Source organism: Gordionus sp. m RMFG-2023, chromosome 4, assembly GCF_954871325.1.
Source record: "Gordionus sp. m RMFG-2023 chromosome 4, tfGorSpeb1-WG-v2, whole genome shotgun sequence".
Taxonomy (NCBI): Eukaryota; Metazoa; Nematomorpha; class Gordioida; order Chordodea; family Parachordodidae; genus Gordionus; species Gordionus sp. m RMFG-2023.
Genome location: NC_088778.1, coordinates 26912865 through 26935577, shown reverse-complemented (window position 1 = coordinate 26935577; position 22713 = coordinate 26912865). Strand labels below are relative to the sequence as shown.

At 27.7% G+C, this 22713-nt stretch overlaps 1 long non-coding RNA gene across 1 annotated transcript; it reads right to left on the bottom strand.

The window, feature by feature from the left end:
• Nucleotides 1-2017: 2017 nt before the first annotated feature.
• LOC135928318 (uncharacterized) lies at nucleotides 2018-5431 on the bottom strand. The gene is made up of 3 exons (XR_010572284.1): nucleotides 4670-5431; nucleotides 3874-3997; nucleotides 2018-2148 (listed from the first exon to the last, which is right to left on the bottom strand). It is a non-coding gene; the product is annotated as an uncharacterized LOC135928318 (long non-coding RNA).
• Between the last annotated feature and the right edge of the window lie 17282 nt (nucleotides 5432-22713).

The following is a 22713-nucleotide window of genomic DNA, read 5'->3' as shown; positions in this document are numbered from 1 at the left end:
ATTTGGCATATTTGGGGTGAAGGGTGTTAAAAACGTAGCAGGCGAATTTGCCCGATTTCTTTATTTCTGTTCAGTGGATAACGATTCAATCTTTATTAAGCACAGGTTGAAACTTCATCAAATACTTCAACGATTGTAGGAAATCATTCATCAGATTATTTCTTTGTCATAAAATCAATAGTCGAGGGTTTTAAACTAGCAATCCCAGTGTCAGTAAATCACGGATTTAACCCCTGGGGAGATCATAGAATTTAGTTATATGAATACGAGATTCCATCTTCAATATAAGAATTAAGATAATCGAGTGAGGTTACTCTTTTTCACGACTTATTCAAAATAAAATATAATTATTTTTACATCAAGGAGAACTTTTGCTGAATAGTACATATCATCCAGATAGGGTTTAGATAGTAGAATAGCTATGTTGAAGAATCTTCCCCACTGAGCTAGTGTTGCTATGTATTTTAATTATAAGTAATTGCCTACCAAAATATTTTCAAAAAGTATTTACATACAAATACTTTGACGAAAATCTTTTGAATAAATAAATACTTTGACGAATACTTTTTGTAGGTCGATTTTCAGCACCACATTAACAATTTTTATTCTTATTCATTATACCAAAATCATCAAATATCTGCATTGTAATACATTGACATTATAAATAATATATTTACTAGTGCAGCTAGCCTTCTTAAACGGCCCAATTTTTAAAAACGGCTAACCCAATATTTTAGACAAATAAATTATAGGTCCTTAACCTTTCTTCCTCCTTCTATGCGAAAAATCTCCAAGCCTGCATAATATTTTTTTTAAATTAAAATATTGGGTTAGCCGTTTTTAAGAATCGAGCTATTTAACAACACTACTTGCCGCAGTAGCAAATCACATAAATTATGTAATAATTGCAAAATATAATTAATATAACCGTTTTACAGATCATATAATAAATTGTTGGAGAGTGATATCGCTCTGAACAGATACTTACATTTAGTTTTCACTATCTTCTTGATTTTTGATGATATTTTAAATAAAAATTTCCATCCAAGATTGTCAAATTACATTTAGATAGTATGCTGACGTTGTTTGTGACAGAATCGCTACAAAAAAATATCTTATTATAATAGCTTAATATAATAACTCCCTTTGTTCAATTACTATACTATATCTTCCTCATTTTCAAAATAAAAACATATATTTTCGTATTCGCTTTAGGTAATACTCTTTTTAAAAATAAATAGGATTCACAGTGAGGAAGTCGATTTTTTCGTCGGTTGAAATTTAATATTTAAATAAATATATATGAATTTACATTCTATATATAATAAAAAAATAAATAAAAAAGGGTATTTATATTTGTCTGAAAATCGTGAAATCGTAATAAATACAAAATATTTTTCGTTTTTAAATATTTAAAATACACTAAATTCTAAATTAAATACCTTCTAAAATATTAATTATATTCTAAATACGAATATAAAAAAGTGTTTGGCGATAATGCCCAACCCCGAAGTTTACTATTATTAAATCTTCTAAATGATTATGATTGTTCGGGACAAGGCTATTAAACAACCCTGCAATAGGTATTAACTCTCCTAGAAACGAGAGTTATGTCACTTTGATATAAAATCTATATTTTGTATTTACTATTCCCCATATAACAACTAATACAAAACCAATAATGTAATATACCAATTTTCTTAAGTAAACCAAATTCGTTTTGTCATATTTTTTTGGTATAAGGGTATTTTGTATATTTGTTATATATATTCATATATTTCCAAGTGTATGATGGTTTTGTTGATAGAAAAGGGGGATATCATGAGGACTATTTAATCGACTGATTTATAAAAATCAAGAAGAAGAAAAAAAATAAATCAAAAATAAAATATAAAAGAGTTATTTAAAATATCTTATCGATTTTCGAAACTCTTTTACAAAATTCTAAAAGAATAAGATAATTAGTATTAATACTATAATACTAAGAATATATTAGTATATAAATATAATAAGTGTATATCAAAGAAAATTAGTTTGGCATATTTCGTCGAGTTCCATTTATTAACGATAATTTGTTAAGTATAAATCCTAAACAAATTTTGTTTTGTAATCCACAAATTATACAAAAGACTGAGGCTAAATCTTGTTCTTTTTTTAAAAAAATAAATTAACAGCATTAATATTATATAAAATCTAAAAAGTTCTCTTTGTTAAAAAGAGGTGGCCACACGTTTCTTTCAGTTATGGTTATATTTTAAAAAAAAATGAACAATAGAAAGTGTTAAAAAAATTTTTATCATTAGTATTTATATATATATATTTATAATATAAATGATATTATTGTAAGGAGAGCATCTTCTATATATATATTTTTTCTTAATGACTTACATTTAAAGAGGGAGAATTATTTTATGATATAACATAATATATTGGCATATACAAAAGCGCAGTAAGTTTTGAGACAGTGACATTGCTAGGAATTTATCTTAGGCGGGATTCAACTAAAAAAACCTGCAGGCCATTAATTGGCTTTCAGCCGGGTTTAACTTGGAAATCATATATTATCTTATTTTTTCCTTTAATAATATATCCAGGACAAGTCCTCCTTGGCTCCCTGGTCGCTATATTAAAAGTCAAAAACCACCCCATTTAGTCACAATTGCATTAAGTGAACATTTAATCCTGTGTAATTTGTATTGTGAAGTAAATAATTTTTCCCAAGTCTCTAATGTATTATTACCATAAGCAAATTTCTGGCCTTCCAACTTGTATAAATTCCTTAGCAACAATCCTTAACTTCAGAGTTATATTTCATCGTGATGAGGTTCTCGTTGATTATCGATTTGTATTATTGCTATTTTGCTGGGTGTTGGTATAGTGTAAATCGAACTGTCTGAGTTATCATCTTCTAAGCATTAATTTGAGAATTTACCCTGGGCTGTAAAAATCTGAACCGATGAAATATGTTACAAGGGTGAATCAAGACCAGGCAAATCCATTTATGTTAAAGGCCAGATTTTGTAGGTCTATTTTTTTTTATTAAATCTTTTACATTTAAGTGATTCTCATAGTTTAGGTTATTCCCTTTCTTTGAAGGGAAACGTTTCAGTTGTGGTCTTGATTTTTGTACCAATTTTGATTATTTTTAATAAACTGCTCAATTTTTTCAATTCCTATTTGAGCTTTCCCAAAATTACTCGCTAACCTAAGATCTTTCCAGGGCCAGTGCAAGGATCATCACCTTATTAAACCTAATCTTGTATTCTCAAAATTTCTATCCCCGTAATAGTTCCCGGCTTTAAAGCAGATAAAATAAATCCCTTCGCCTCATCTCATAATTTACTTTTAATGCATAGGCCAAACTGGAGAATAGACCCCTTTTGGTTTCGACTGCATCTAGCTATTTTGCAATTCAATTCAAATAGGTGAATAGGTCCAAATTTTCCAAATAACCTTCTACATTTTTTAGTTTCATATGATTATTAAGAACTTAATATTTGCTTAAACATAATCATTATTTTATTTGCCAGTTCGCCTTAAGTTAATTCGTGTTATATGCATTTAAAAAACGTGCTCCATAAGCATTGCATATTGCAAAATACTAAACATTGATATATTATATTATAATATAAACTATATTAATAATCCATATATAATATAATGACTAAAGAATTTCATAACTTTATTTTACATATTTTTGTAATAGTCATAATATTGACATTTTTGGAAATTATTAGTATTGTTACAATTGACCAAAGCCAACAAAATATTAATTAAAATATCATTACAATTATAGAGAAATGAATGAAAATTCAATAGTAATATCTTTCTAAAAATAAAAACATGAAAAAATTTAATATATATTCATTAAACTTTGTATAAAAATATTGTTTTGTTGGTCTGGGAAGGATACTAATTCTAGAATCACTCCTGTAGCTAAATCATCTGTTCCCTCTTGGCAAATTATCAAAGCCTCTCTTTTTCCCAGTCCTCATCTCTGAAAAATTAATAAAATAAGTAGTTATAAAGATTAAGAAAATAACTAATAATTTAAAATGAATGACTTAAAATATAAGTGAAAAACTAGCATCAAGGCCAATAAGTTGGTATAGGGTTGTAATCATGAATATTTTTGAAGAATTTGGAAGGAGGGCATGATTTATATATTTATTCTATTATTAGACAAAAATTATAGTTCTATGCAACATTCAAAAGACACTATGTGAGTTTAATATCATATCAATTTTAGAATATGAATTCTTGAATAGTCTATTTATATAATATTATAATCTAGATCCCGGCTGACGTCCGCTGAGTAGTCCTCCGACCCAGACCTTAGAATTTCTATTGCTATATTTCACTTCCTGTTCCTCTTCCATTTTTTCTAATTGAATGTCAGAATTAAAAAATTAAATTAAAAAATAATTAAAAAATTTTATTTTTTAAAGCAAATGACACTTATCTAGACTAATGAAAATGATGCCCATTAAATCATTAAAATGCATCATTGAAGCGTCATTAAAAGTAAATCAGCTGGTGGCACGCCATTTTGGTTTGCTAAATATTTATTTAATTATGATTTATTTTTTACAAAAAAAAAAGTAGTCTTCATAAAAAAAATGTAAATTGCTTATAATTATATGGAAAAATAAAATGGATTTCCATCAACTGATTTGTATTGGTAGGTAATGTTAGTTTATTGGGTCAGCAGAAAGGAGATAGACCAGATATATTTGAAGCGTGCGAGACCAGAAGTTAGAGGTAAACGTAGAAAAAGACGCCTAGATAAGTTATGTAGGATGTGATTGTCGAAGACCTTCGGGGTATGACTTGTCATGATAAATAACCGAAAAGCATGGAGGACTGGAATTAAGGGCATTCAAGGAAATCCAACCATTCACACGAATGACAATTTGAAAGGATGATTTTAGAAATAACATTGAATTCGTTATATATTACATGTAATATGTAAATACTCCTTATTATTTGTAATACATTTGACTTAGTAGACTATTAATTAGCCGCATCCAATAAAACGGTCCGACTCATTTGTACGATTTATTTGTAACAATTCAGCCTGATTTGACTCAAATAATAACGACTCGAATCAAGTCGAAGTAAATTTTTAGATAAAATCATCTAAATTGGTCGGGTCTTAAGGCTAATTAACATCACTAATTGACTTGATACATTTTGATTTTCTTGATTGATTTTTTTTTAAAGAGAGCACTTACCTTGGGGGCATGTAAATAATACATTAGTTTGTTTATTTTTTCTCATTTTTGAAAGTGTTTACAATTTTTTTTAAGGAAATATTTTTAACTGGATTGTGTAAAATAAGAGGAGACCCTAACATCTATGAATAATTACCCTTAGCTAGAGCTCAAAGACCCAGATAGTTGCGGCCAACGTTATAGTAATGTGAAAGAAAAAAAATAAACAGTATGTTTGTTAAAAAGAATTGTAAAGTAAAGCATTATAAAGTATTTAAAATTCAAAAAGAGAACTGACTGGAATGATTTACTATTATTCCAGGATCCACCCTAAAAAAAATTAGGCCCATATATTATATTTCTATTATTTTAAAAATATAAAATTTATTTTAAATGTAAAAATTCATTTTAATAAAATTTTCAAACGGAGCAGTTTGATAATAAAAAAAAATCAATCATTTTCTTATTTAAAAATTATTTTAATTTTTAAAATTTCAATAAAAATAAAAATTCAGTTTTTACCCCCCTTCCTTTCATTTTTCCATTTTTTGATGGAATATTCTAGGATAAAAATAATTGAGTTTCTATTTATATATTTTCAATTTATCATTTTTTCCCAATTTTCAGAAAGAATAATTATTCGTATAACCCTGTTGATCTATTTTTTTATACATCTTTGTTATAACCAAATGAATTTCTGAATTATATATCCTGTTTTAAATTTTTAATTATTTTTTAAAGTTTGTGCAAAAAAAAATTCATAATAAAATATCTCATTTCCATGAATTCCGTCTTTAAATCCATTTAAACGAAAAATTATCATATTCATAATCATTATATTTTTTTTTAGACTTGTCATATATTAATTAATAATAGGCAAAGTCTTTAAAAAAAATTGGGATTTAAAAAATTACACAATGCATAAATTGTAAATGAAAATACAATTATTATTTCTATTGATTAAAACAAAATAGAGTATTTTGGGGTTTGTTTGATATTTCCTTTGTGCGGATCGAATTGCGTATTTAAGGGAATGAAAATAGTTTCCTCTGATAAAGTCCTGAGGACGATTTTTAGTTAAGTTATTTTTATAATTCGTTTTCCGCTTAGCTGTATCTCTGATGATTAATTAGTATAAGAGTAACGAATCCAAAACCTTTCTTCTAAGAATTTGATTTTATTTAATCAGCTGTCAATGTCTAAACTTAATTGCACTTCAAAACAAAACAAAACAAAATAGAATTTGTTATGTAGTTTTTTGCCCAGATTTTTTGCAAAATTTATCCTAATATTAAAAATAAAAGGAGGTGAAAATAAGCGACTTTGGGACGGTAGTGTTAGAAGTTACTGGCCATTATATATGAAACTAGAAGCGAAAAAGGAAGGAAGGAAGGAAGGAAGGAAGGAAGGAAGGAAGGAAGGAAGGAAGGAAGGAAGGAAGGAAGGAAGGAAGGAAGGAAGGAAGGAAGGGAGGAAGGAAGTAAGTAAGAAATGTAAAAAATATAAAAAATATAAAAGGCCAGGGTTAGTAAACAAACTTTTAGGCAAAATCAACTTAGATGGGAATTGATATATCCTAATTAAAATCGGCACACAGGGGCTAAAAAAGAAACGTCGCGTTTTGAAATCTTTATACCTCCAAACCACTTATTTATTTTTTTTAAATTATTTTAAACATAATATTCTCAAAATAAAATTTTAAATTTGATTTGAAGAGGTTATTTTTAGATAATTGAGATAAAGAATTACTAAAATTTGACACTAAACAACTCAAGACCCTCATTTTATTTTTTCTAAACGGGTTAGATGGGTTGCTATCATGTTGAACTATAGCCAAACATTCGCCTTTTTTCCAGCAATTTTCTTTATTCATAAATTATAATGCCAAACACAAGCATATTTTATAGATCCTTTATAAAACACAATTATAGAATTATTCAAATACCTAAAATACCTAAATACAATTAACCAAATATGTGTTGGATTGGTCTTCTCTTATCTTGTATAAGGCCTAACAATCTCATGTTACTCTGATCGAACGCCAACTTGTTTTTTTTTCTTAATAAATTGAGAATTGAGGGACATGCTCTATGATTTTTTCTTTAAAGTTTAGTCTAAAGATATAGTATTTAATTCATTATACACTTGATGACACCGTAGATATAGATGAGGAGGCCTTGTTTTCAGAATATGAATCCCGTATTTCAAAGTCGCTCTACAGTTGGTTTATCTGCAAGAATATTTTATCTTTTCCTAGGGAATTCAAGAATAAAACTTGGCGCATTTTAAGTTCTTTTCTCGGGGCATAATTCAATCCGTATAAGATCTTCCTTCTTTTGATAGCATTTTTAATTTACAAAATGATTGTATGAAGTTTTGGGTGTTAATAAACGGCGTAATAATTAAATTTGATTAGGTAACCTAAATATTTTGTATTGTAATCGAATTGTATAATAAACAACTATATAATAAAAATGGTGAACAACTATCCCTTTTTTCTTTAAAAGTTATAAAAAATAGCAAAATATCTTGAAATCAAACTTCCGGAGATAATCCAACATAATGGGATATCTAGCCTCTTTTTTTTTAAATTAATTGAGGGTCATGAGTTATTATATTTTAACAATCTCAATTTTTTGAATAACAAATCTATCAAATTCTAAAAATAATTTGAGCATATTAGGTACGGTATATTAGTAATATATAAAATTTCATTTTAAAGAAACGATTGACAGGTTCTGGAGTTATAAAGATCCCAAAACGCGACGTTTTATTAGCCACACGGTTATGACGAATTCTTTTTAAATCTAATAATTAATTCTTAAGGTCAATATTAGTAAATTCGGAGTTCCAGGGCAGTGTTTACCACATCATTGTTAGGACTAGTCAAATCAAATTGTTTAATAAATCTTCTATGAGAGCAGTCAATATTTAGGCAACTCTATATATATTTTATCCATTTCCTGTAACAATTATCCCTCTACAAACATTTTTATCGTGTTGTTAAACATCTACCTTTATAGGTTTAAAACTAACTTTTCCCGTGCGCTTCTTACATAGATTACGAGAAGTAAATTACAACTGGTATATACTTCATATAGACTAAGACTCTACTACACGTACACCTCTCCTTGTGAACTACGGGCCGGGCCTAACTTTGCAGATCTCTAATGTAAACCTTATTTTTATAGTTGAGAACAACTATTAATCCATTTGTTTAGCGTCTTTTCAGTGTGGACGATCTTGTTCATAATCCCTGTATGATTCTATATTTAATATTAGTCAAGAACTCTGAATCCATGGAAATTAAATGTTACGTGATTTCATCGCTGTTTTATCTTTTGAATGGGCATCAATCACCTCTTTCTATTTAATCATCTTTACCTTCACTAAGAACTCATCTGTTTTAACAATACAAGCCATTACTTCTCACCAAAGTACAAATATGGGGTAGGGTCAGATTTATAATTTATTTTATAAAATGCTTTCGCATCCTTTAATTACGCTATTTTTTATTTATGACAAGTTTACGATTATATGCTACGTACGCTCATATAGTATATTAAATCAACTGAATAAAAGTCGATTCTCAACCCCCGACCCCCTTCTATTTTTTTAAAAAATTTGTTAGTACATTAACTATTAAAAATGTAAAAAATTTTACTTTTCAAATCGGCTTACTTAATGAGATAAGGCCATCTTAAGAAACTCGGAAATTGAGATATTTAAAATTAAATATAGTGTATTTTGAAATTTTCGCATTTCTAAAGATGGCCATATCTCATGAAGTAAGCTGAGTTGGGAATTAAATTTTATATTTTTTTACTAGTTAGTGTATATACTCTTCGTCATACAAATTTTTAAAAAATTGAAGAGGGTCGGGTTGAATCTTCAGTTGACATGATATGGAAATTCAACATATACTAAATAAGATTATCAATATCTCGAGTTATAAATAATGGACATTGAAGAATAGACATTGCTTAGAGAAGAGAAGAGAAGAGAAGAGAAGAGAAGAGAAGAGAAGAGAAGAGAAGAGAAGAGAAGAGAAGAGAAGAGAAGAGAAGAGAAGAAGAAGAGAAGAGAAGAGAAGAGAAGAAGAAGAGAAGAGAAGAGAAGAGAAGAGAAGAGAAGAGAAGAGAAGAAGAAGAAGAGAAGAAGAAGAGAAGAAGAAGAAGAGAAGAGAAGAAGAAGAGAAGAGAAGAGAAGAGAAGAAGAAGAAGAAGAGAAGAGAAGAGAAGAAGAAGAGAAGAGAAGAGAAGAGAAGAAGAAGAGAAGAGAAGAAGAAGAGAAGAGAAGAGAAGAGAAGAGAAGAGAAGAGAAGAAGAAGAGAAGAGAAGAGAAGAAGAAGAGAAGAGAAGAGAGAGAGAAGAGAAGAAGAAGAGAAGAGAAGAGAAGAGAAGAGAAGAGAAGAGAAGAGAAGAGAAGAGGATTATAAAATTTAGAAGCAAATTTTTCCCAGAGTTTTACCCGATTTCGGAGCTCGTAGACTTGTCCGGACTAGGCCCATTAACCCGAAATGTTCCTCTATTCGCTGATATCCATATAAATTATTCAGCAAAGCAACATTTTTGATTCTATCTATAAAAAGTTATACGTATTTTTATTGTAGTCGCCGCACTTCGTAATTAAATTCATTTTACAATAAACATAAAAATTTCATTTAATAATTTGTTTTTTTATAACCCTTATTTTTATATCTTATCTTAATTCATTTTTTTTAGTTGCCTATTAAAATTTAAAAACTTATTATATAAATAGTAAGATTTTCGAGAGAGAGAAAAAATAAGGAGATAAGAAAGTTATAATTTATTCATAAATAAAAATAATAATAATTCCCAGAAAGTTTAAAAATAAGTTATTTTACACTTATAATATACCAAACTTATTAAGGTCTTAATTCGCTTATCGAATGTCGAAAAAAAATTAGGTTCCTTATAAATTATTTAAGATCTTCAAAATAAAAAAAAATATTCAAAGATTTTGATCTCTGAAGATTATTTTATGAATGCTCAAATTTGATCAAATTTTACCTAAAAATTCCAAATATTTTTAAAAAAAATCTTTTTATGATTTTAATCCATAAAAAATCTTTAATGATGAAATCAGAATTTTTTTTTATAAAAATGATACTGATCCTCTTTAATAAAGAATCTTCAATTTTATAATTTTCAAAGTATTTTTGCTTAAAATTTCGTGCAAAAAAAGATGTTCCAAAAATCTTTTCACAATCTCTGTATTTTATCATTCATTTCGGATAAAAAAAACAGAGTCAAAAATGTTTTTTGAAGTTTTCCGACTAGAGTTCGAGCATTTATCAAAAGAAAATATATCATTTCCGACATTTCCCCCAAATTGGAAAATCGTATATTAAACATTTATAAAAAAAAAATTAATCTCTTTGCCACCATTATCTTATTTTATAATGGTATTAATCGCGTATATTACTATATAACATAACTAATCCTCAATTTTCGATTAAATTTTCTAATAATTACTATCATAGCAAATGTTTAAAATAGGGAAAAAATAATAATAATTTAGGTAATAAATGTCTAGTTTTAAATTAACTCTAAGTTGTCATTTTAAATATCTTTCACCGTACATTTATATTTATTGTGTCGTTATTACCAAATGTCATCTGTTTAGTATCTTATTGCAAATCAAAGAATTCTCTTATTCTCAATTGACTAATTTAAAAAAAAAAATTTCCAAATTTAACGACGCTCTCCCATAAATATGAAATTATAACATTTCACTTTTCTTATTTTATTCTTTTATAAATTAACATAAAGAAAATCTCCAGTTGGATTCCTTTTCCAAATTCATTTTTTACCAATATTCATTATTTGTCCTTTTATAGAATCCCCACTTGAGCCAGTGTTATCTTTTTCCCATGAAAGGGAATTTCGATTTTGTCTAATAGTTTTTATCTCCTCCAGCTTCTTGCGATATATCATGCACAAATTGATTAATCCAAAGATACCTTTAAAAACCATATGATTGATTTGAAATTTATGATTTAATAATTTCATTTATTATCCTCCATTTTTTTAGTCCCATAATATTCTCATTTGGAATATCAAAAGTGACTACTCTGGATGGGATATTATGTGACTAAAACAGCTGTATATTTTAATAATAACCTAATTTTTCGCTAGCGTTTTGTATATCAGCGATATTTTTGATATCAATGTCAACAACGGTCGTGTACATATACCCTAAAATTGTTTTCATAGTTTCGACATTTACGCGCATATCTTCCGGTAAATTTATCTCATTTCCATCTTGGTTTTCTGACAGATGTATTCGGAAAAAATCACTATTTATATTTTTTTAATTAAAAAAGCACATGATTTTGGTATATAATATATATATGTTAGCGTCAATATGTTTTTTCTAGTAATGTGTTATTTTTTACAACTCGAATTTATAAATCGGATTTTAGAGGAAATATATTCTATAATGTTTGAAATACCTATATTAGGAATTGTAGATTTAACCTTTACTTTCGAGTCCTAATATAAATTTTATTGAGTTCAAAAGTTCAAGGCAAAATTGTCTGAAAATTCATAGGGGAAATATTCCAAACATAAAGGAATACATTTCCGGGTAAATCAGATTATTAAATGTTTAAAAAAACTCGCTCAAAAAATGATTGATGAAAGTTTAATAAATAACATATTGCCGGAAAAAAACACTGCCGCTATATATTTGTTTTTTCAATATCTGTTTATGTTTATGTATATATATACCTGTAGCAAAACAATATCATTTTATGGCATCCAATTTTGTGTTCTTTGATATTAATAACATAATCGGGATCTGAGACATTCCCATTATTATATAATGCACTAAATTTCGAAAACATTTTTCTTATTATCACTTTTAATGTAAAAAAACAAAATTTTTTTAACTTCTAACTAAAAAAATAATTGTCATGTTATGATTATATTTTTTTGGTTATCGTAAATAATTACGAATGCGTGAACATGTTTCGTTTAAAAACTTAATTTAACGAAATTTCATTTAAAATAATTGAATCAAATTGTGGTGGTTTTTTTTTATTTTACAGGAAAACCTCTCTAATTTGGGAACAGTTGGGATCAAGATTTATGTCCAAGTTAGACAGTTACCCAAATATCAATAGGAATTTGATTGGGACTCAAAACTTTGGTCAAATTAGGTTTTTACTGTATTTTTAAAGTCATTAAAAGCCGGCTGTTTAGTAATAAGTTGAGCCAGTACACATCCTTAATACTTTATTTCATTTTCCGTTTAAAAGAATTATTATCTTAATATCTCTATAACAAAATAAAAAGAGCATACCCAGTATAAGTATCCTAGGTAGGGTCTAGTGTTGTTAAATCTACTATCAATTAATGAACTCCAACTTGGCCCAAGATTTTATCCCAAAAAATCTTCATCTTTAAGTTAAAAATTCAACTTAGGAAAATACTTGGAGGTATAAGTCAATTTTTTAGGCTCAAATTAAGCCATATAGGAGTTTGACTAAAGTTAGGCATTTTGACACAAAATTAGTGGGATGGCAAGCATTTTGCTCTTTTGTTACAGAAATTGTGATTATATTATATATAAACAAAGCAAAAATGAGTCAACGCTTATCTACCATCATAGTTTAGTGCGCGAGCTTGAGTAAAATAGCAATACAACTAGGGTTATAAAAAAATGGATACCTATAAATTTTAGGAAATATTGATAGTGGTATGTTTAAGCGGACAGTTTTGGGATAGTTTAAATGACGCGATTTTTAGATTTTAAAGATTCATAAAATTCTTTCGCATCCATTTTATTTATAAATGCATCATCCTTAACTCATTTTTTTTGCTCCCAAAAACTTAAAATAATGGCACACGATTTCATATAAACACATTACATTTTTAGACCAAGCCACTCATTCATATTTAAGCATATCATGTTTTTGTGTCTTTTGGAATTCAGTCGGTTTTTTTTAACTACTCTACAAAAATCCTGGATGAAAATGCATTCCCAAATATTTTCTACGGAAGGAGCCATTAAAAAATAACCTCTTATAAAAAATAAGAATAAATTTAAAAAATATAACTAATTAAGAATATTCCTATGGCAGCACATTACAAAACACGTGTGTTCTGCGTCAGAATTTAGTGAGATTTGACCAAAAAAAATCCCCTTCTCTCTAGTATTAATCATATCACATAGTAGAGTAAAGGGTTTTTTTAAATATTTTAAAATACATCAAGCATATGGCTTCCACATTCCATGCATATTTCTATTGATCATTTAAAAGGCGATATTTCAAATGGTTAAACGGCTCAGTTTAGCTTAATTTTAAATTAAGATTTTAGCCAAAATAATATTACGCAAGTCTTCGATTTAAATAGATGCCCAAATTTTCTAAACATCTAGAATTTCCAGGCTCGCATAATATTTCTTTGCTAAAATATTGGGTTATCTATTTTTTAAAAATTGAACCGTTTAACAACACTAGTTTCAAAGAATGTTTAAATTTAATAAGATATGAAACATTTCTTTTTAAAAAAAAAGAACAATAATTATTGTAAGCTATGCGATCATATGTTTAAGTAGACAAAATTTGTCTTTAAGAGGTTGCAAAAATTCTGACGCTATGACATTCGGGCTTAACTGAAAAAAAGAGAGTTAGAAATTTATCATATTTATGATAATAATATTAATATTAATAATGACGGACAATAACAAAAATTTTCTGAATTAGAAAAATAACACTTTGAATGCATTGCTTTGTGAATTTTTTTATTTTGTCAAAAAGAGGCAATTTATTATGTAAAGAAAAAAAGTCGTTTAATAAATCAACTTTGTTGTAAAATATAACCCAATAAAACATCAAAAATTAATTTTAAAAAAAGTCGTATTCATGCTAAAACTGTTGAAAACTTATACTTGAGAGTAGAATATCCTTCTCTTCAATACTTGCTTTACTATATTTTCAGCCTAGAGACAGAGAAGGAGGGGGGGGTGCATATTCCTTAGTTTAGTTGAGTTGCCATTGATAGAGATCCAAATTATTATACAAACAGTTTAGGAATGAATACCTTCTCATTGCCAATTTCCAATTCTGATAAATGTATAAGTGAGAGAATGAAAAATAGTGAAAATATGTATATACATTTGTATCGAACTTGTTTTTTTTTGCAGGTCATATCATATTCGTGAATTTTTTTGCCTGTTCCGATAGATTTGGATTTGTACCAGGTTCTCGCTTGTAGTACATTATTTAGAAAATTTGGCATACATCACGATATTGATAATATTTTAAAGTGGTAAATGACATATTTATGTTGAAGATGATTTAATAAATAGAGAAATATATACTTTATGAGAACCACCTTAATAAGATTATTATAACTTTTGCAGATAATAATGACAACGTTGTTTATTAAGTTACTATCTTCCTTTACAACTTTGATTTGCTGCTCTCCGCAGATGAGCTAAGATTTGCTTGATTACGGCTTAATTACTAAATTATTCTACCTTAACATTATAAACTTTGTGAAATTAGCGTAGACAGCCAGTGTAGGCATTAGTGAACATAGCTAGTTTTTGGGGAAGGAGGGGGGGGGGGGGGGGTGTTCGGATTTATTTTAAAAAATCATATTTCTTTCTATTTCTTCCATATAATAAATCTTAACTATAGAGTATCAGGTCAATTCTAATTAAAATAACACAAAATTTGACATTTTATATTTTATTATTAAATTATAAAATTATTATACTTTTTAATCTTATAAGATAAAAAAGAGATTAAAAAAATGTTATCTCATGGTGCTAGGAAAATAGGTTGACTTTTCTACTAAAGCTGCCGGGCACCGCAAAATGGGAGATATGGGGGGGGGGGCGTAGTCCTATAATTTGTTCTTTAAAGGCTTCAGAAATAAATCATATTTAAATCATTAAGTATTTATAATTTCAGTTGATTAGTGGATTATAAATAAATAACTCAATTTATTAATATAAATGAGATAATTTATTTTTAATACAAATTAAAATAATTGCTTTAATTGTAAATGATATATTACATTAATTATCAGTATTACACATCATATAAATCAAATTAGAAAATGGTCAAAAAATTTATAAAAGAAGAAAGTTTATTGCATTGTGTTATATATTATTTTATTAATAGAATATAGAATAAGGATTTAGAAAACTCTCAATTTAGAATCTTGAGGGAGATTTATTTAAATTTCAAAAAATATGAGCGGAGTCCAAAAGGTACTTCAGCAAGTAAAAAATAACCCACATTGTTGAATATTAAACAATTTTTTCCCGTGCACTTTTGTACTATATATTATGTAATTTATATTAAATGTTATACATCTATTTTGGTATAAATTATTTTTAAAAAATACACAAAAATTCACAGCAAAATTGTTTAAATTTAAGGGTATTCCTTCCAACATAAAATAAAAAAAATAAATTTAATTTAAAATTCGCTCTAATTAAAAATGATTTAAAATTTGAATTTTTACAGAATTCCATTAATTATATATCACAATACTACACCATGTCCCCTGTGTATGAGATGAAAGACATGTCGATCGAAACTCAATTGACAATTCTGGAATCGACGAAATGATCACAGCACCTTTGTTACACAACTAAACGTTTGATTGAGGAATTATATTTTTAAAATTGTTAAAATAGATCATTAATTAATTATGGGTATATGTTATATATGACATGTTGTATATCATAATAAAAATTAAAGTTGCTTAACACAAACTACGATTATATGAACTCTTTTTCATTAGACACAAAAATAAATATTATATGATTTCTAAATGACTAAATATAAAGCTATCTATGATATGATCAGTAACGTTACTAGGAGGAAAGGAGGCAAAAATTTGAAGAGCCCTCTCATTGAAAACAATTTAAAAATGATATTTTAGGCCCTCTGGGATTGTAAAAGCTAGTGACGCCTGGATATGATCAGATAGTAACGCATAATAGTTTTTTTTGTAGTTTGGATCTCAATTCATGCATTATAGAACTCTCAGTTCGATTTACCAAAGAGTTGGATTTAGATTTAATGTTAAATTTTTTAGAATTGTTTTGTGATAAATAAAATAATGGCATAATCTATAATATATATAAAAGCCTTGTCACACTGTGACAGTCATACTTTCAAAATTTATAATATATATTTAAAAAATCGTTAATTTTGAAAGGTGTCTGTGGACCAATCGGCAAGAGCCTCACTTACAAGCCTAATAGATTTAGGTACAAATCCCAACAATCTATTTTTTTTTCTTTTTTTTTCTTAATCTAACTTGATGGTTTCATCCTTGGGGAGATGATAATATCTATCTATCTATAAATATATAAGCCGTGTCACAGTATTTAAAAAATCGTGAATTTTGAAAAGCGTCTGTAGCTTAATCGGCAAAGAGCATCGCTTACAAATCTGAATTTTTTTTAAATCTAACTTGGTGTTTTAATCCTTGGTGAGTTGATAATATCTATAATCTATCTATAATATATAGTCACAGTGTCACAACGTAATAGCCAATATTATTCTTTTAAACCATAGCTTATTCGGTCCAATGATAATATCACATATCAAACATTCATTTATTTAAGCTACCATTACATATATACTAGAGTCCTTAGTATCAAATTTGTAATTTGTTTATTTTTCATTTGGACAAATTTATTTTTTGATAAACGTCTGTGGCCGTGGCCCACTTAGCAAAGATCATTTTTTTAAATCCAACTTGGTGGTTCCATCCTTGGGGAAATGATATATAGGAAGCCTGACTTGACCACGTGATTCCATTATAATATCTCCTATCTATCAATCTATAATCATAGGTCTGTAATTTTGCAATTTGGTAAATCAATGGGTTATAATGGCATCTAATTATATATGATATTTTTAATGAGGATTATACCCAAGATACCTCACCAGAAGACAAAAAATATAGCCTAACCATTTTATCAGAGGGTCAATATTTAGATTTCACAGTATCAATGTTTAAATTATCAAATATTTCTTACAATAAAAATTTTATTGAAGAATGGATATATTTGAATTTTATACAATTATATATCTTTTAATTAGGTAATTTTTATGTATAAGTAAATATTTGCATTTATAGGATTACTAACTGATAGATCATCAAGTTTGACAGAAAATTAGAATTTTCTCTTTAATTTGATGATGGATGAATTAAATTAAAAGCCATGCTTTATGAATTATTACTTTTATGAAATATCTTATGTCGGTAATTTTTAAAATTGGTAAATCAATGAAATTTTTATTATGGAATAAGATTTTGGTTTATTTAATACAACTCAATTGCCATTAGCATGGCTGATATTTTAAAATTTTGCCATTATTGACATTGTATAGTCTATTCCATGTTATTCATGGAACTTTCAACTGAATACCTCTCTTATCTTTTCTGAAGATGCCTTTTTACATGAATTGCATAGTTTGGTATATTTTCTCATCACTTCATAATTGTTGAATGTATGTTATTCACATAACTTATTATAACATTTTTGATTAAATGTATGACCTTTTTGTTTTACTTATCTGACTATGATTGAATTAACCTCCTATTTTTTGTTAACTTAGAATATTTTTTTTTATTGTAATTTAATTACAAGGTCTTAAATTTAATTTTCTATTTTGTACCTACACATATTATTTGGAGGGGTGGTTGTCTGGTAAAAATTTAAATTAGGGTGAACATTTTTCACTAGTATATAAAAGGCATGGTACTTTAATATGTATTCATGAATTTCATAAAAATGCCAGGAGTTAACCAGTAGGGGTGGTAAATCAGATATTTCCCTTGCATTTGATAATAAATTATTTGAAAAATTTTCTCAATAATATAGAATGGCAAAAAAATGTACATATAAGACAGATTTAATTCTTATAAATCCCTTACATTGGACCTATTTTTCTGGATCCAACGAAAAAATTAATTATTATGGGTTTTGCTGGGCTTGGGAAATATTTTCCACAATTAATACGGGTATGGACCTGGCTTGGGAAAATTTTTCAAAATTATTTTGGTCACATGCTTAAAAATTTTTTAATTTTAAATATGGGTTAGACATTGAGCTGAAATTTTTTTTGAAGACATGGCCAGGAACTAACAAATTGGGCTTGGAACAATTTTTTCAATATTATTATGGCGTACCTTGCTTGGGAATTTTTTAAAATATTAAATATTAGGCATAGGTTATCAGTAATATTTAACAAATGATATTGATATTATTAAGTAAAAACTTTAAATATATTTTGACTCAAACCTTAGTATTTACACTTAGTTTTAATGGATTGAACCTGGCCTAAAAGGGGGGCGGTTTATAAATAATAAAAATTGGATATTATTTCCAAATATCAGGGAACAACTATCATAAAATAAGGGAATCCCGGAAAAAAAACCCCTGGAAAAAAAACCCCGGAAAAAAACCCCCGGAAAAAAACCCCCCGAAAAATAAACCCCCAGGAAAAAAACCCCCGGAAAATAAACCCCCAGGAAAAAAAACCCCCGGAAAATAAACCCCCAGGTAAAAAAACCCCCGGAAAATAAACCCCCAGGAAAAAAAACCCCCGGAAAAGAAATCCCCAGGAAAAAAAAACCCCCGGAAAAAAATTCCCCAATAATTTTTTTTCATTTTTATAGAATTTAGGTATATTTTTATTTGGCCTACTCTTCATAAAAAAATTCTTAAATAAGAAAAACTGATGTTTAAATTGGTACTGTGAAAAAATGCCTCAGTAAAATAACTATGAATTGTAAAATATTTTTGCTATAGTAAAAATACAATACCATCTTTAAATATGATATTAAATAGACTAAATTTGACATAATAAGAAATGTTTATTTTATTGGTAAATCATGATTATGTATATACAAATTTTATAATTTATAATAATATTATATGGGTTGACATAGAATATTGAAGGAAATCGCTTTTATAAAATCTGGAAGGCTTCGCACCCCATCACGGTATTCTTCGCAAAGTTTCTTTAGCTGAATCTGGTTGTTAGAACTCTGCGATTTTGATTTCGATGTCCAACTACCTACGCGCCATCTTTCAAGTTTGGTTTCATCGGCAGCCACCTCGCATTTCATTTTTTTAACGAGTATCCAGATTGATGGGTGTTTATTCCCAACCAGATTAGAAAAACGATGATTCCAACCTTCGCATCGGTTATTTGTTCGTTCTTCATCTGAGAGAGTGCTCTGATTCGCGTTCCAGGTTTCTGGAGGAAATCGAGGCTCAATTCGACGTGTTTGGGATTTAGAATTGCTTCTTATGACCTCCCTTGATACTCCATTGACATAATTTTTATCGAAATAATCAAGACTTACCATTGCTCGGAGTAACCGATATCAGGAATATCATTGCATTGCCCATATCACATAACGGAACGAATGCTAAGCCGTTTATCATACCACAAAAAAAACTTAGAGTATCATCGGTCCTGTATTCGTTTTCCAGACCCAGCTTCTGAATTTTTCTATGGGTACTTTGACACAAATGGTAAAAACATCCTCTAATTACGATGTGATCCCAAAAATAAATATAAATTATTAAACATATTAATAATCATACCAATGATACTCTTAACCGCGGTCATATATAAATTTTATGAATAAAATATTTTTGTAAATTAAAAATTTTTTTTTTTTTATATACGGTGATAATTTTAATATCTGTTCATTTAACTAGTTGCTGAACAATAATGTTTTAAACAAATTATTAACTTGCAATTGACTAAATACCAATTCAATATAAATTATTGCTAGATTATACTTAAATATGAGAGTGTATAAAAATAATCCCAAGGGTTTTTTTTCCGGGGGTTTTATTTCCTGGGGGTTTTTTTCCGGGGGTTTTTTTCCGGGGGTTTTTTTCCCGGGGGTTTTTTTTCCGGGGTTTTTTTTCCAGGGGTTTTTTTTCGTATTACCAAAATAAGGAGATATCTACTAGTAATTTATATAAAAACCTTGTCACGCTGTGCGGTCACACTTTCACAATTTATAGTATATATATTTAAAAAATCGTTAATTTTGAAAAGTGTTTGTGACCCAATCAGTAAGAGCGTCGTTTATAATCTAATGGACTTAGGTTCGAATCCCAGCAAAGATTTTCTTTCTTAATCTGGCAAAATATTTTTTTTTTCTTAATCTGGCAAAATTAATCAATTAGATACGATTCAAAGTTTATAGATACTTTAAAATTCAAACTATTAATTAAGTATTCTTATATTTTTAAATTTTATTATTCTTTTAAAAAATATTCGTCCAATATAAATCACCATATAATATAAAACCATTAACATCTTATACATTATCATATATATATATATATATATATATATACTAGAACTAACTGATGTATCTATAATATATATAAGCTGTCACACTCTCAATGACAGAGTCACATCACAAAAATCGTAAATTTTGAAAAGTGTCTGTGGCCTAATCGGTAGGAGCGTCGTTTACAAATCTGATAGATTTAGGTTCGAATCACAGCAATGATTTTTTTTTCTTAATCCAACTTAGTGGTTCCGTCCTTTGACATGTTACTTAATTCCCATTGGACCTGAAAATGTTGTCATTTGCAGACCTCTGGTGGTAAATGCATGTGAAAATAAAAGTGGCAGACGCATATCATTTATAAATGAATTCTTTGGCAGAGGTAAAATCCATTATAAGATTTTTTTTTAACTTAATCTGGCAAAATTAATTAAATGGAAGATATAATAATAAAGTGTTACATATTCTCATACGATTCAAAGTTTGTTGCTATTTTAAAATTTAAACTATTAAATAGGTATTTTTATATTTTGAAATTTTTCACAACGAAATAGCCAATAGTATTTTTAAGCATCATATCATATCAAACACTCATTCATCAAAGTATCCATTAATAATATCTAACATTACCATCTTACACATCACAAACATATATCTATCTATCTATAATAATATATATAAAGCGGTGTGATAGTCACAGTGTCACAATTTATCATATATATTTAAAAAATCTTCAACTTTGAAAAGCGACTTTGGCCTAATCGGCAAGAGCGTCGCTTACGAATCTGATGGCTTTTGGTTCGAATCCCAGCAATGCATTTTTTTTGTTAATCCAACTTTGTATACATATTAATTTCCTTTTTTTTTAATTTTTTTATTATTTATGTACTCAATAAAAATTCAATTTTGCTAGATGAGGGTTTTGTATATTGTTATCATGGAAACAGATTTCGGATTTGGACTTATTAAGAATGATCTTTTAAAATTGGCTTCAAGAAATTGAAAACCAATTATTTTAAGAAGAGCATCACAGATTGTTCCATCATCAAGATACCAAATATTTATATCCAAATCAAATTTAGATTTAAGATAATGGATGAGATAATGAATACCAAAGTAATATAAACGAAGACGTTTCCCCTTGCTTAATCCTTTTGTCAGAATCTATGACATGTGGGCTGAATAAAAGAGTTTTAATGTTGTATGTCTCTAGGAATTTTGAATAAACAGGAAATTTGGGTTAAAAACAATTTATGAAATGTTCACGAAATTTGCTATTGAAAGCATTTTTAAAGTCTACTTTGATAATAGCCATGTTAGGAGGAGGATTTCGGAATATAGATGGCATGCGAAGCTATGCCTTCTCCCTAAACACCAAATCCTAATTGATAAGTATACTTAATAAGTTAAGACCCTGGGTTTTGACCCATGGCAATTATTTTTGCCAATAATCTTCTAAATAGCCCATTACAATGGGGTGGATACCACCACAATGTTTGTGAGATAATCAGGTGCCCCTATAATTGATTCGAATCTATGATGGTATGTTTTTTTTAAAAGAGTATTTAGGAAAGTTTTAAAAGCATTTAAATAATTTTTTGAGAAAAATGTAGATTTTAAACGAAGTGAGAGAGCAAAAACCATTGCATCTATGTGGAAAATTTATTAAAAGAATTGATAAATAAATATCATAACTCACAAATCATATTCCATATTTTTATAATATATTTAAAAATTTATAGAAATCTTGGAAGGATGAATACGGATAATCTATTCCTCTCATTTGACTATTATTCTGTTTCATCCATCGTCAAATGAAGGTAAAATTTATTATTTATCCATACGGAGAAAATTCTGATCACTCGTCATTTTTGACGGGCTATCAGCTAGTATATAATATAAGAATCTTATCCAAATGATTTTATAAATTTAAGTATTATTTGCTTTTATATATACAAAAATTGCAATGAATATGATCTTATAAAAATATTTTTAATCGCATTCAATTTGTAAAGAAATATAATAAAAATAATTATCACTATATATATATCTGAAACAACTTATATATATAAACAAATAAATTATATTTTTTAAAATTGTTATTCAATTTAGGAAATATATTCAATTTTTCTTAGAAGTTAAAAGAAAATAAAAAGGATGCTAAGAGA